Genomic DNA, 13,714 nt, shown 5'->3' with positions numbered 1-13,714 from the left:
ATGTCTATGGGGACATTCCATTATATATGGGACCTACCGATACCTAGCAAATAGAGAAACCTACAAAATGGTTTTACAATTTTTGGCCACTCTTAAACATCACATACTAAGGGTAGCCTCTTCATTCCCTTTCTCATTATCAAATCCCTTTCTCATTGTCAAAAAGCTCCGTAAAGAAGGGAATAATTTCTCTCACGAATTGGTGAGTGTGAAGTCGATGCATGAAATGAAAGAGTTTGTGGGTCCTATTTAATCATAGAATCGTGTACAAGACATGTTTGAAACCGCATGGGATCCATTTCGTTGCGTGCATGGTGAAGCGGGCGATCAGACAAGAAAGGGGTTGCATGTGGTAATAATGGGATGGTCTCAAAAAGAGACGAGGACATATCAAGGCCTTCTACTTGAGGTTGTAAAGTGACGCAATAGGGGCTAGTGAACAGTGACAAAGATGAGACCACAAACTCATTATGGCAATGTAAATTCATGAGTGACAATTGAGGTCCCTGTAGGAGTTAAGGATAATGTAACAGTGGGGAAAAACTAACAAATTTTCCATGTTGAACTTGGCCTTTTCAAATGAAATGGGTTCCATTATAAAACAAATCATATTTAAAGTATTCATGAGAAGTGGTTTTCAATTTTTGCAAACCTAAAAAATGATTTTTCATTCAAGATTACATCTTGAATATGGATTGATTTATGAGATCACATCTCACAAAGGAAAGTCAAATTGGTCCTCATCATATTCCAAATATATCCACCATTTGGACTTAAGATCTAAATTTGTTATTTCCTCTTTTGGAATGTGAACATACTCATCAGATCCAAACACTCATAGGTGATTAAATGAAATCTTTTTCCCAAGCCACAGTTCTTCTGGAATATCAAAATCAAGTCGATATGGATTTTGATTAATTAAATAAATAGTTGTATTACATGCCTTTGGAATATCAAAATCAAGACGAGACAGAGTTTAATTAATTAAATAAATAGTTGTATTACACACCTCTGCCCAAAATGCCTTCCCTAAACCAACATTGGATAACATACACCAACTCTTTGTGAGATAGACCGATTCAACCTCTCAACCACACCATTTCATTAAGGTGTATAAGGGACTATTTTAATAAATCTAATACCATGATTTGCACAAACACTATCAAACTCTGAAGAGCAAAACTCACCACCATTATCGGATAATAGGCATTTAATATTCTTGTCAATCTAATTTTCAAACACAACCTTAAAACTTTTAAATTTTGAAAACACTTATGATTTCTTATTCTACATGTAAATCTAAACTTTATGAGTGCAATCATTAAGAAAAATGACAAAGTAATTAGCACCACCAATAGAAGTTACCTCAGTAGGACCAAAAATATAAGAATGTCAAGTTCTAATGGAGAATATTTATTCTCATGACCCATCTTTATGAAGATGGTTCGATTTTCTTTCCCTTAAAGATAATGTTCACATAACTCCAAGTCAGTGGATTTAAGACATAGAAGATTATCTCTTTGAAGCATTACTTCAAGCCCCATTTTCCTCATATGATTGAGCCTCTTATGCTAAAGTTCAATGTTACTATTTGCAATTGCCATGGCTTTTGCCACTTCACCATTGTACTCTAAAATATATCTAGACTCTTGGATTTCCTTCCTTTATTTAAAACTAATTGACCTTTTGACACTTTCCAAGAATTAAAATAAAAATTAACATTGCATCCTTGTGTATACAACTAACTCACATAAATTAGATTACACTAAATTAGATTATGCTTTAGCGTAGGAACATGTTAAACATCTTTTAAAAGCCATTTCCTTCAATTTTTGAGATACAATAAAATATCCCCTTTATGGACAATGTCACATTCTTTTTTATCCCAAAGAAAAACTTTACCAAACACACCTTCATGGTAATTTGTGAGTGCACTTCGACATGAAGTAGCATGAAAGGATGCACTAGAATTGAGAACTCAAACACTTGTTTCGTGTCACCAGGTGCAAGTACCAAAACTCTACCATCTTTAACTGTGATAGTATGTACACCATCATTCATCACTTTACTTTGAGCCTTTTTGTCATTCCAACGTTGCTTCTTTCTGGACCTCGATTTACCACAAAATCAACAATTACCATTTTTCCCTCTTCATCTTGAATGATGAGATGATCTCCCTCTTCAATTATTATTTTTACCCCGTTCTTGACTTCTACCTTGATTACTTGTGCTCACAACTATAAAAGCATTATTGAAGGATGATTCTTAGTTCTTCCTTGGCATGTCTTCATTGAGAAGTGTAACTGCAACTTAATTGAATTTCATCTTATTCTTGGCTTCTACTAAAGTCTTCATAACCACTACTACCCCTTTCCAGCTATTCAAAAGTGAATATAACAATAAAATGGCTTTTATTTCATCATATAAAAGTATACCAATTGAATCCTGATGAGTAACTAATGTATGGATCTTATTTAAATGATTAGAAGTCACCACCCCACCCCCCCCCCCCCCCCCCCCCCCCCCCCCCCCCCCCAAGTTCTTTCATTTTCAAATTTTATAACTTCTTCATTATAAAAAATTTATTTGATGCAGAAGGTATCTCATATAAGGAAGTTGATTTCTCAACCAACTCTCTCGTTGTCTTCTCTCCTAGAACATTAAACAAGACATTGCTTGAGAGTGCGAGAAAATTTATTTCCCTTGCTTTCAAATCCATTTTGTCCCAGTCCACATCCGACATATTCCTTTTGCCTTTTTCTTTACCAAACAATGCAAGTTGCAAATCTTGCTTGATAAGTAATGACTCAATATGCACTTTCCATAGCCCAAAAATTTTCCTAGATTTTTTTTCAATTTTCCATTTATCTACCTCATCCATGGAGCTTGTAAATCTTCACCAATTTCCACAAAAAATAAAAATCAAGCTTAAAAAAACCCCAATCTCAATTATTGACATAAATAAAAATAAAATCTAAAAATAATGCAAATTAGCATATGCAAGAGTAGACATAATAGACACAAAATCTATAGTGGTTCATCCATAATTTTCTTAAAAAATTTAAAAATATATTTAGAATCTATAGTGAAAGTCCTAAAAGACTCTAATTTGCTTTATCTTCAAATTTCTAACCGTTAATTGACAATTTGCATCCAAAAGTGGAAATTTTCTTGAAAATTGGCCCTTAAAGCGATAATTTAGTACATTACTTTGGATGGGAGGTATGATAGGGCTCGGATTTACCATTTTATTTTGTTAAATCATTTTAGACATAAAATTAGGGGTTGCTTTCCATTTTATTTTCTTTGTTCTTTGGTGCATGTAGCATAAAGGAATTTAAGAAGAAACCCAAAAAGCCCATTCTCGATGAAGGGTTGATGAGATTGATTTTTGAGTTTATGTTGGATAATGTTAGGGAGACTTTGAGCCATAGGGACCCGTTTCTACTAAAAGTGATAAAAGACCTATAATTCTTGGAGGTAATAAAGGTAGAGGTATGCATTTGATTGCAGAGTTGGGAGAAGCAAAAATGGAGTCTGTGAAAAGGAACAAAAAGAATGTTAATTACAAGGAAATGATAACTAATTCTAAAGGCACCGGTGATCAAGATGTGAATATCCTAGAAATAGAGGATATTGAGAGTAATTACTCTTGGTGGGTTAGTGGAAATATTATTTAGACTGTCAAGTATGTGCCCCTCCCTTAATTTTGTTCATTTAGTGGAAGTGAAAGATAGTTTGTAGAACAAGGAGGATGTGGTAGTTAAAAATGTTGATACTGGTTAGGATGAGGAGGATTTTGATAAAGAATCCTTGTGATTCAAATCTTTTGAAACAAACATGGCCCATGATGTGTTTAAATTGAACCATATAACTCACCACTAAAAGAATCCCTTGAAGAAATGGAAGAAAAGAATGAGGAAAATAGATAAAGGAATTTCCTAAATGCCAATTTGGTCAATTTGAATGAGGTTAGGATGATCTCAAAGGGATTGACATTGGTCTTATCTAGGTGTGCTCCAAATTGTGATGGCAATCTCCATGTATTCTAGCTTCAGAATGGAGGAATGAACCTTTAATTCCATAAAAAGGTCTCAATATTAATTAGAGAACTCTAAATGCAAAGATGGAAGAAGTTGTAAATAAGGTGAATGAGGGGCCTAAAATTATTGCCAATGGGAATGAAATGGAGAAGAATAGTGTTGTAGGGGTTGGCTAATATAATTGAGAACATGGAAAGAACTACCAACACCTTGGTCAATAACAACAAAAAAATGATGGAGGCTTTGGTCGAGAGCATGAATAAAATTGCAAGTAATGTTAACTTGAACATGGATAAAATTATGGTGTTGGACATGTATGAACCTAAGGGAGTAGAAGAGTCTCCTGGTAAGAAAAGAACTAGATAAAAAAAAAGGAAGTTGAAGGCCAAGAATGATGAACCAATCAAAGAGGATGTCAAAGCGGTCATTGATAAGATCAAGGATAAGCAAGAGGAGTTGGCTCTTGAGCTATCCTAATGTTTGGTTAGTTGTATTTCTTTTTGGTATTTTTGAAATTTTGTGTTAAAATTTTAGGTCTTTTGTGTGGTTTTGTTGATGGTCTTGGTCTCTATATTATACTAGTTTTATGGTGGGTTGCTAGATATAAGGGGGTGCTGATTTTCTTTTCTAGCATAGTTCAAAACCAATTAACTTTTTAAAATATTTTGTAATGACTTTTGAGGTTTCAGATCCCTTGTTAAAAACCTATTTTAACCCTTAATCAAAAACAAAATATGAAAGAGCTTAATTTGGAAAATTTAATTTGCTTTCCTTCCAAATTTTGACTAAATTTACTTAGTTAAGCATTATGCTAATTTAGGTGAGTTCATCTTTGACATTATTTGTCTTATTTGGATGTGTTTAACTTTGTGTTTTTTATATGCTTGTTTAAATTTGTTTTCATTATACCCTCTATTGGAACACTTAAATCTCCTATAAGTCCCTTCTTCCTTGCACCAATATAATAATAATCATGTTCATTTTTTACAAATTATTAACACTATTTAATTCAATTTTAGATTATATTGAGGTGGATTCGTCATGAAACCAATGTTATTAAAGCATAATAAGGCATATGCATCTATAACTTATTAGATCCTTCCTAAGACAAACTACTACCACCCTTTAAAGATATTAATGGTTATACATTGGATTAGTCTCCAAATTGGATATCTATTCTAGACTTTAAATAATTATGACTTTATTTGTCTTCTTTCATTTCCATATGTCAAATATATATTGCTATCAACCTACCCATTCCACCTTTTTTGGTACAAATGCTAGTTGTTACAAGATATTAGAATGATGCATATTTAAACAAATCTCACAATTTAAGGAGATCACGTAAAGAGTTTAAATGGGAATATATTATTGTGTTAAGACTTGAAACAAATTTATTGGTGCAAAGAGAATAAAACATGATGACTCTAATGATAATGAATTTAACCATATGTATGATGTATTCCCATTAACATGAAGAAACCCATGGAAAGAACTACAACATGGGGAAGTACATTACAAAGAGATGTTGTAAGTATGGTATATAATTAATATTAAAAACATGACACAGTAAATTTTAAAACAAAATTCATATATCAAGATGAGAGAGAGAATATGATAGTACATTACAAAGAGATGTTGTCACCATGATAGAGTTAAATATTAAAAACACGACATGATAAAGTTCATAACGAATTTCATTTATCAAGATTAGAGAGAGAATTTGTACAAATAAAATTTATTAGAAAAATAATTAAAACTGATAATTTAGATAAAAAGAAAGACACTGATTATTGTGTATAATCATTTGCTTAAAATATGTCACAAGCAAACTTTTTCACTATAAGATATAATGTAGATATTTTTATTTGTAAAAAAATAAATTTAATTGCTTTCCTAGCCAAAAGTTTTTACATCTAGAGATAAGTTAATATTCTTGAAAGTATTAGCTATTCTAAAAATTTAGAAACCCTTTTTTGAAATTTTCAATAATTCAAAATACTAAATTAAAGAGAGAAGATTGAAAGATTTATCATCTGAAGATACATGAATTTTTAATATCAAATCCTTTAGGGGTAACACTATTACATCATGTGGCGAAAATGCCTTTCTCGATGCTATCTTTCAATATTGTAATTTCAAAAAAAACAAGTACTTTTAAAAAGGATTAAACATGGTTAAAGCCAATGATTGAAGAGCTTTAAAGTCAATAATTGAAGCAACTATTTGGCACCTAAATTAAAGGCTTATTGTGTAAGATGGGAATTTGGTCCATTCTTCTTAAATTGTGTTGTACAAAAGGAAACCCATGAGAATTTTAATATACTGATGTAAAATAAAGTAAGCTAGTAGAAGGAAAACAATAAGAAAGTGAGAATAAAAATTTCACCGTCAAATTCTACCTAAATCATGTTGTACAAAAGGAAGGCCATGAGAATTTTAATGTACAAATGTGAAATAAAGTAAGTTAGTGGAACTAAAACAATAATAAATGTCTCAGTTGATAAAAAAGAAAAGTTAGTGATGTAAAATAAAGTAAGTTAGTGGAACTAAAACAATAATAAAGGTCTCAATTGATAAAAAAGAAAAGTTAGTGCTGAGAATAAAATTTCCACTGTCAAAATAATTAAAGCAACTATTTGGCACCAAAATTAAAGGTTCCCCATAAGAGATTAGAATTTGGCCTATTCTTTGTAAATCATGTGTACAAAAGGAAGCCCATGAGAATTTTAATGTGCAGATGTAAACATAAAGTAAGTTAGTAGAAGAAAAATAATAATAAAGGCCTTAGCATTAGACATAATCATAATCAAAGCATCTATTTAGCACCTAAACTAAAGAGTTATGTTGAGAGAATAGAATTTGGTCTATTCTTGGTAAATCATATTGTACAAAAGGAAGCCAAAGAAAATTTTAAAATATAGATGTAAAATAAAATAAGCTAGTGGAAGGAAAACAATAATAAACGTCTAAATTGATAAAAAGGAAAAGCTAAGAGAATATTTTTTTAATCTAGGAGATAGAACACTAACCGTCAAATTTGAGTCACAACCTACTAGTATAAATCATGCAACTTTACCACAGTTACATAAAGAAAGTGTCCTTAACTATCGAATTTGAGAAGGGATGGAAATATGTGGAAAGAAATACCAGTTGAAACATAACAAATTTAGGGTCTTTTTGGCTCTGGGAATAGGAATAGCTATTCTGGAATACATTCCTATTCTTTGTTTGGTTCAGCAACAATTTGATGGGGAATTTGCGGACCCAAAAATTTTTGTTTTCTAAAATATAACTAGAATAGGAATACGTATTCCAATTCCATCTATTTTGGTGGAATTGCAAAACCTCATTTTTTGGTCAAAATTTGAACATGTATTCCTATTTTATCTTGTATTCATTGAATTCTGATTTGGTGCATCCAAATGAAGAATTCAAAATTTTAAGAATTTACATATGCCTATTTCACTTGTATTCTCGTTACCAAATGGGCCCTTAAGTAATCAACAAAAACAGTGAGTGATGGATCTCACTTGCCAAAAGGAAATTGGCAAAATTCGGTTGCATGACATGACACATTTGCACTCCCAACAATGGAATCCCTAACATAACTTATTTTGAAAATCTTCTGCAGCTTTCTTAAAATCTTAAAGCCCCATTTGGTTGTAGGGATTGGGTTGGAATAGGAAAATCTAAATACTCGCATTCCCCAATTGGATGTTTGTTTGCAAAATATAAAATTGGAATTAGAATTCGCCTATCCTAATTTGACCCCAAAATGAGCATAGCGAAATTTCTAAAAAAAAGATGGGTCCTTTGTCGTATGATTGTATTTTGCCACTAAAATGAATTTTTGGACTATTTTCTTTGTTCATCATAAGATATAAACTAGGTCAACATTATTTAACATTTAATATGTGTGTTTTTGTAAATGACAAAAAAAACTAATATCAGATTTGATATCTTTTCTAAACTTTCATAAAATTATCTTTACAAATAAATCTTGTGTTTAGTCTTATAATTAAAACTATGTTGAAAGATCATTAAAATATCATATTAATGATCTTGACTTATTTGCATTTTTTATTTTCTTTAATATGCTTAAAAATAAAATGATTTTAGTTTTGATCTTATACTCATTAAAATAATTAAAATTGATTTAGAATTAAATTTATAATATACAATATAATATGTCCTTTAAATTTTGATGAATTTCAAAGGTTGTGTATATCTTTCACTTATAAAGTCAATTTAATAATAAAATAAAGGCTAATTAAAATAATTTTACTTTAAAAAAATTAATAAAAAACCTAGCTTTTATAGATAAAAAATCTTGTTTATTTAAAATATTAGCAAACTAAAAAAACAATTTAATTATTAAAATTCATGTTTCAATTTTTGCAACCAAACATAGAATATGCATCTTTCGACTCCTCTTCTAGGTCAACCAAATAGGTCCAAATGATATTCTAGAACTTATTTTAAGAATGCACAAATACCAGAAGAGAGTTTATTCCGACATAGATGAATGCCACATCTAGCAATTCTTGCAGCCAAATGGGCCCTAAAGGAACTCTTTCATAATCAGTGCATGCAATTAAGAATTGATGATAACCTCTTACAAGTACTCTTGTAGATGTGGTACATGATAGATGAGTCAATTACTCTACAAATATTTACCTATAGATGCTCCTAGTTGTATAAGTAATTAACTATCTGATTGGAGTGGGAAAAAGAGTTTATTGACTTGACCCTATAATTCCATCTTTTTTCATCGAGCACACAGTCCACCAAATTTGTCTCACATAGGTGCTCAAAATCATAAATGTGTCTTAATAATTCATATTCCTTCAATGCAGGGAGATGGGTAGATTCTTTGAGTATGTTCCCATCTTAATCAATGGATAGCCTCAAAAAATGCCACCATTGGTTCCATCTTAAATTTATCATACAATCATGATTTATTTTTTTATTTTAAATTATGGTACTTTGCATATATGAACTATTTAGAATCATGATACTTGAATTAAGAATTATCTCCAAATCTATATTGTAATTCATTTAAATATATTAAATTTTGAAAATATTTTTTTTTACATTATTTTGAAAATTATACAATATTTCATTTTTCTATTTATATGTATCAATTTTTGTATATTTATTTTCATGTATTTAAATTATATTAAATTGCATGGAAAAATATATCAATTTACAACACATTCAATAGGTTTTGTTGTTTCAAGGGTGGGAAGCTCATTACCACATTTTCATAAACCTACAATAATCTATGCTAAGAGGAACCTATATGTAAATGTATTTGAATTTTATATATTATAGTTATAGTATTTCAATGGGAACACTTCCTTTTAAAGACAATGTCGTGGAGGCCCACTTCCTAAGAATTTCAATGGACCTCTTGTAGAGGAGGAAACACCCAACCAGATTAATTTCCAACTCTTTAGCCATTTCATCGAGGATCACATCTGGGATATTAACCACCCCACATTTTAGTGAGTAGGATCTATTATGAGCCAAAGGAGCCAGAGAGATAACTTTGGCACCTATAACCTTAGGTGAAAATTACTCTTCCACTTTGGAGGAAGCTACTAAGGGCCTACAATAGGAAGTGTTATTTTTTCATTACCTACATTCGAGGGAGAGAAGCTAGCTAAACAACAGAGTTCAAAGAAGGGGGACACAACTAGGGTTAAGGCAAAGGGAGAGGGAGGTGGGAGGAAGTAAGGGTAGCAATCACAACCTTAGGAATTGATGAAGTACTGCTCTGATACCAATGACGAAGGTATGCTCTGATACCACTAATGAAGGTATGCTCTAATACCACTAATGAAGGTATGCTCTGATACCACTAAATGATGGTATGCTCTGATACCACTGATGAAGGTACACACCACCCTTACCAAATCACAACCAAGAATGCAACAATTTGAAGACAATTTTATTATACTTGAAAATCCAATAGCAATTACAATAACATTTCTCCAAGATCTCTCAAGATCCAATCCAAGCCTAAGCTAGCCCAGATCCACACTCTAGTAGAAACCTCTGAGATCTCAACTTGTGCTCACAAGCCACCAAGCAACCTCCTTGTTTCTAAACCGTAGTCACTAGCTCTTTTCCAACCCTATCCAAGATCCAAGTGTAAACTGCCTCACATTCAGCGCTCTGTATACACACTCACAAGTCCATCATAATCCTGCTGTAAATTGCCTCACATTCGACGCTTTGTCCACAGACTCAGGAAAACTCACTCTTCACTTCCTCCTTCTCTTTCACACCTTAAAGCCTTCACACCTTCCAACTTTCACACATTCAAGCTTTTCCTTGCAAAGCTTCCACTTCTCAAGTTTCTCCTTGAGCTTCTCCTTAAGCTTCTACCTTCTTCTCGAGCTTCTACTCCTCAAGCTTCTCCTTGAGCTTCTACTCCTCGAGCTTGATTAGAAATGCTCATATGCCTTGCTTAAATAGGCACTTACCACCCAATACATGACTTATCCACAACCTTCTAGAATTCCTCCACAACCTTCTACAACTTCCATAACCTTCTACAATATCCACAACTTTCTACAGTATTCATAACTTTCTAGAGTTCTACCCACACACCTTGATAAATGGAATGACAACCATTTATTTTTAAAATTTTTTTTTTCAATTTTCTTTTTTTCCCAATAATTTTTCCATGCAAGATGCTCCTGCATTAGACTCCCCAGGTAGATAGAAAAGTGTGTCCCACACTTTGATACCAAAAGTAAGACTTACCACCATCTTCATCTTCACCAAAGGCTTCCACCTCAATAGGGACAACAAAACCACCATGCAAATCTTCCACACCAACATCTCAACCATCCAATCAATAAGCTCATGCCCAAGAACAAACTGAATGTAATGCTTCATTAGCAAACTCCCATTCACATCAAAAAATAGTGCGTCCATACCAGCAATAACAAACTCCACATCAGCATCCACATGTACATTTCCATCAACACATGCCAAAATCTCAACACTAGCAACCTCATTGCTCACAAAAAGGTGCTCTGCAATACATAACTTACCTCCAACAACAACTGGATCATCCATGACCGAGTGCTCCACAATCTCCATGTCAGACTCAACCAACTGACCATGAAAACCAACCTTTGTCCCAAAATCAACAATGTTAGGAATATCTTCAGCAACAACCTCTAGTTGCTCTGCAGGTTCTGCATCAGGCTCCACAAACTGATCAGCAAAACCATCCTCTTCCACCTTGACCTTCTTAGCTTGATCAGCCAATCTAGCATCCAACCGAGAAATCATCTTAGAAAAATTCCTCTCCACTATTTCATGGATTTTCGCATTCATCTTAGGGTCTAATCCTCTTGGAGCCATCTCCCAAGATCTTCGTAAACCCTCTGCAACAAATCCTTCCCACGCTCCTTGTGACAACCAAATTGTTTGCAAGTCAGATCGCAACCTGCCACCTCGCACGAACAATTAGAAACCACATCACAAGTCTAGGACAATGGATTTTCAATCCACCAACTCTGATAAACTTCCTCCAACCAAGGTTCTGGTACGAACTACCTCACACTTTGGCGATCTGCTTGTACACTCAAGAACTCCTGCTTTGATACCACTTGATAGAGGTGCTCTGATACCACTGAAAAAGGTACACACCACCCTTACCAAATCACAACCAAGAATGCAACAATTTGAAGACAATTTTATTATACTTGAAAATCCAATAGCAATTACAATAACATTTCTCCAAGATCTCTCAAGATCCAATCCAAGCCTAAGCTAGTCCAGATCCACACTCTAGTAGAAACCTCTGAGATCTCAACTTGTGCTCGCAAGCCACCAAGCAACCTCCTTGTTTCTAAACCGCAATCACTAGCTCTTCTCCAACCTTATCCAAGATCCAAGTGTAAACTGCCTCACATTCAACGCTCTGTCTACACACTCACAAGTCCATCACAATCCTACTGTAAACTGCCTCACATTCGGCGCTTTGTCCACAGACTCAGGAAAACTCACTCTTCACTTCCTCCTTCTCTTTCACACCTTAAAGCCTTCACACCTTCCAACTTTCACACATTCAAGCTTTTCCTTCCAAAGCTTCCACTTCTCAAGTTTCTCCTTGAGCTTCTCCTTGAGCTTCCACCTTCTTCTCAAGCTTCTCCTTGAGCTTCTACTCCTCGATCTTGATTAGAAATTCTCATATGCCTTGCTTAAATAGGCACTTACCACCCAATACATGACTTATCCACAACCTTCTAGAATTCCTCCACAACCTTCTACAACTTCCATAACCTTCTACAATATCCACAACTTTCTACAGTATTCATAACTTTCTAGAATTCTACCCACACACCTTGATAAATGGAATGACAACCATTTATTTATTATTATTATTTTTTTCAAATTTTTTTTTTCCGAATAATTTTTCCATGCAAGATGCTCCTGCATCAGGAATAATGACAAGCATTGATCCAAGCATAGCAAGGAGAATAGTAGGGCTGAAGGTATGAGAAGGTGGGAAATTAGAAATTTATCTATGTTACTCAGTCTAAATATGCAAAATAAATCTTGAAAATATTTGGGATGAATGAGTCTAAGCCATTCAGTACAGTTATGATGACTGGAGTGAAATTACCAAAAAAAGACACTACTGGTGGGGTTGATCAAACACAATACAGATATATGATTGAAAAGCTATAGCATGTTGTACATAGTAGACCAGACATTGCCCTAGCTATTGGAATTGTTGCAAGGTTTTCATCTAATACAAAAGAAATGCATATTACTGGTGTAAAAAGGATATTCAGATATCTTAAGGGAATTGAAGATTATGACCTATGGTATAAACAAGAGGATGCATTATTCTTAAAGTCTACAATTGATGTTTATTGGGTTAGTAATGTTGATGACAAAAAAAAGTACAAGTGTTGGAGCTTTATTTTTAGGAGAAATGTTGACTATATGGATAAGCAAGAAACAAAGTTGTATTTCACAATCTACTGCTGAAGTTGAATATGTTGTTGTTGTAATTAATTGTTCAAATATTGTATGGATCAAAACATTGTTGGAAGGAAGGCAAGAAGAGGTACCTGAACCATGTACTATTTACTTTGATAATACAAGTGCCATAAATATTTCAAAAAATTTAGTGATGTGTGCAAAAACAAAGAACATATCAATCAAGTATCATTACTTAAGGGAGCAAGTTCAAGAGAAGCAAGTGAGGCTTGGGTATGTGAAGTCTAAGGAAAAAATTGATGATATATTTACCAAGCCACTACCTAAGGATTCTTTTGAGTATCTAAGAGGTAAATTGGGGGTCATACCCCTATCCAACATTCACTAAGAGAAGTTGCACGTTGCATAAATTCATGGATGAATTGTAATATCTTTATGGAGTTGATGCAGAAGTGTTCACAATTTAGGAGCATTTCTAAAGTTTGAAGTTAACTATGATAAAACTGATGACATTTGTACATGCAAGGTATAAGGATAACTACAAAGCTTAATAAGTTTCATGTTGAAATTTATAATGATCTTTGGCATTTTTGTCAAAGGGGGAGAATATATTGAATGGGAGAATATATTGAATGGTACAAGAAATGTATGTCAAAGGGGGAGAAGATTAATGAAATAAGATGATAAAGGGGAAA

The sequence above is a fragment of the Cupressus sempervirens genome, chromosome 2, assembly GCF_028749045.1.
Source record: "Cupressus sempervirens isolate cs-2001-9-10 chromosome 2, ASM2874904v1, whole genome shotgun sequence".
Taxonomy (NCBI): Eukaryota; Viridiplantae; Streptophyta; class Pinopsida; order Cupressales; family Cupressaceae; genus Cupressus; species Cupressus sempervirens.
The sequence above is the reverse complement of the archived record's forward strand: the minus strand, read 5'-3'. Positions refer to the sequence as shown.